Source organism: Triturus cristatus, chromosome 8 (genome assembly GCF_964204655.1).
Source record: "Triturus cristatus chromosome 8, aTriCri1.1, whole genome shotgun sequence".
Taxonomy (NCBI): Eukaryota; Metazoa; Chordata; class Amphibia; order Caudata; family Salamandridae; genus Triturus; species Triturus cristatus.
In genome coordinates this window covers 633,210,674-633,214,193 of record NC_140591.1, presented here as the reverse complement: position 1 = coordinate 633,214,193, position 3,520 = coordinate 633,210,674, and the positions used below count along the sequence as shown (strand labels likewise).

The following is a 3,520-nucleotide window of genomic DNA, read 5'->3' as shown; positions in this document are numbered from 1 at the left end:
GTGTACATGGGCTCCTTTCACACAGAACAATGAGTAGAAGTGCCATTTCATGGGTCTTGCAGTTGTTGTCACAATGCACAATCCATTGAAGCAGACACACTCACAGATCTAAGAGTCCCGGTACATCTGGGAATGATTACTAATCAAATACAAAGCCATGTGCGGCATCAGGGAGGTGCAGCTACCACAAATTAGTAATTACACATGCCTGATCATTTGTTTTGGGTCTGACGCATAAAACAGCACGCACATCTGTGAATTTACAGATGTTAACTGTCACTATTGTACCAAAGCTGTCCATAGCTGCAAAATCACATTCATCACCACAATGCAAACATACTTGCAACATGGTGCAAGTGTGCATGTGTTTGTGAACGGCATCTCAATGGATCACCACAGAAAATTAGAGCACATGTGTGTTACAAAATTTGTGAAAGAGTGTGCTTCCTATTAGCACTTAGGCAGGGCATGTTGTACGAATTGGGGAGATAAATGGGACTCACTGTAATACCCTTGTGAAGATGCAACTAACTCACATAAAATACATGTACAGTGTTGAAATGTGCCACATCCACTAATCATATTGTCAACTTTTTCGGCGTGTAGGTGGTCCACCCCCATACACACAGGAAGAGGTGGAGAGATTCAAGGATCCTAATGCCACTGGTGAGTGTGATATCATTTAAATCCTTGTCTGTTTGGTTACAATGTTTCCTCATGCATGCCTTGCTTGGAGACATGTCAGAAGCATCATCCTCGCATGCAGCATGGTTATACATCACATGTGCATGAAAGAGCAAAAGAGTTATTGGTACTATGTGCACATGCATGATGACAAAATTAAGGGTCACATGTATGAAGTGTTGCTGTGGGCGAGTTCCAAATGTTCCCATGTTGTGCTGCACTATGTCTGAACCACATAAATGGAGCACACATTGTATGTGACAGATAGTTTGGGGAAACAATGCCTATTTGAGACATGGAAATAGTAGAAGCCCAAAGATATAGGGCCTTTTTTATGAAGGCCTTACGCCGCCGGTGCGTCACTTCGTCCCATTTTAAGAGTGATGCACCGGTGGCGCAAGGCCTTCATAAATAAGGCCCATAATGTATGCAGTTACCTATGTTATATAAAGGGCCATATGTAGAAGCCCCTCTTGCCATCACAACGTCACATGCACTGATGTTCTTGTGGCAAAACGGTACTTGCCTCATTTACAAGGCAGTGTTAATCCACATACCATGGCTTAATGTTGGCTTGTAAATTATGCCCCCTCTCATGCTGTGTCTACCATGGAAAGGGTTGGGCAGTGGGTGTTGCGCTGTGTGTCACAATGCTACACCCATTGTTTTTGATGCAGCCCCCCATTTACAAGTGTAACGTAAATAGGAGGCTGTACCAAAATGAAGAGCAGGGCAAACCTGGTCTTGACTTGGTAAAACAAGCAATAATGTTTTTTTCCCATCGATTTGGCTTTTTACATGTGTGTTGCCTTGTGCAGCATACAGGGGCAAAGTTCATTAGTCCTTGGATTGTTCATGTGCAGGAAGGGACATCTTCAAACACATAAACAAACCTTGCCTGCTCGCAGACGCGCTTGCACCATGGTGATGAGGTGCCTGCGTTGGTGCATGGCAGACCTTGTGTTCCAGCGCTGGGCAAAAGCACAGAAATGCACCGTATCACATTGATACAGCCCTTTCCTGGCCCTTAGATTTGTCATAAGGCAGCACATTAATATTCATTACTTCGCTGCCCTTGGTCTAAACATCATAAATGAGGCCCCAATGCTTTCAAAGTGATTTTCTGTTAGTAAAAGAGCCTTGATAATATGTCCCTTATATTGCCTGAATGTGCATGTCTACAAGTGTCAATGTGTAAGTGTAGACTGATGTGGATGTAATTCCTCCATTGCAGCCAACATGACACCAGATGAGGAGAGGCAGTACAGGATCCGTCTGGAACGATACCGCCACATCCGCCATGTGGCACGTTACTTCAGACAGATGGGCCGCCAACATGATCGCTCAAATGCAGCTGGAACCTGGAACTCACCAGCTCCTACTCCACCATCAACTAAACGCACACGAAAGACCAAGACAAAGCCATCTGCTATGGACACACAACAAGGAGCAGAAGCAGGGGAAGCCCATTCTCCACAAATGGAAACATCCTCACCTCAACAGCCTGGATCCTCTACCCTACACACCTCTGCACCATCCACAGCTGGCCCATCTGGATCTTCATCCAATCTGCCCTCCGGAACCTCCACAGCTCCCCAATCTGGACCTTCCCCTGCTCCGCCTCCTGAAACCTCCACAGCTCCCGCATCTGGACCTTCCTCTGCTCCGCCCCCTGAAACCTCCACAGCTCCCCCATCTGGACCTTCCTCTGCTCCGCCCCCTGAAACCTCCACAGCTCCCCCATCTGGACCTTCCTCTGCTCCGCCCCCTGAAACCTACACAGTTCCCACATCTGGACCTGCTGCTGCACCTTCATACATTGATGTCGGTCTAATTTTGTCCAAGGTGGAGAAACTGGAAAGGGGCCAGCAGGACTTGAGTCTCAAGATGTCGGGCATACAATTGCAACTGGCCACCCTATTAAAGATGGTGGCAGACTTACAGGAGAGCATAAACCAAATGGATGAGCAGCTGTAGCCAGCCACTCACCAACATGATCTCCAACTGTTATGTGTTCCTAACATTTCTATGCACATATATAGTGTTAAAGTGTGTTTTAATGCATTTATAGTTAGTTAGCTGTTAGTGTACTTGTAGTGCTTAGTATTAGTTCTAGGATAAGGCGTCAAGTTATTAGTAGTGGGTGGGGGGTTGATGTTTAGTGAATGTTTAATGTATTTTAAGAATACATTTTTTGAAAAAACATTAGAAAAATATATCTTTGTTTAGTTTGCTAGGTTTAGTTAGTCTGTGTTTAGATCGAGTGCATGTATGCCTGACGTGTGATTGTTGAATACAGGGGGGGGGAGGTTACCTGTGTATTGTGAGTCAGGTGTGAGGTAGGATAAGGTATTGGTATGAAGTTTAAGTTTAGATGTTTAGATGTTAGGATGTCAGTGTAGTAGATTTAGTTTAGTTTAGTGTAGGACGTACCATTTAATGTAGTCATAGTGTAGTGATGTTAAGCATAGCATTTGAGTGTTGTGAAATATTTTGAAAATAAAGCAATGTTTGTATTTAGGAAATGTCTGACTAGTAGGCCTCGGAACTGGTGACATCTGCTCAGGTTGGGACTTACACTTGCTGTGCGCAGACTGTCAGTTATGATCTCAACTCTAACATTTGTATACAATTACAGGTAATCTAAGCAAACAATTCATACCTCAATCAGGAATTCATAGAGCCCACTACTCACCCTTGAGGGTCTTAAGGTATAGTGGGACAGGGGGGCTTCTGTCATCACCCATCATGTGAAAATCCAGGTCTTGAGGCTCTTACTGAATGCTTGCAGTGTTGGACCGATGCTAAGGGGGAGTATGTTCCAGGTCTTGGCCGC

At 44.8% G+C, this 3,520-nt stretch overlaps 1 long non-coding RNA gene across 1 annotated transcript; it reads left to right on the top strand.

The window, feature by feature from the left end:
• The first annotated feature begins 215 nt into the window (after positions 1-215).
• On the top strand, positions 216-3,209 carry LOC146802504 (uncharacterized). The gene is made up of 2 exons (XR_014967401.1): positions 216-666; positions 1,919-3,209. It is a non-coding gene; the product is annotated as an uncharacterized LOC146802504 (long non-coding RNA).
• Positions 3,210-3,520: the final 311 nt, after the last annotated feature.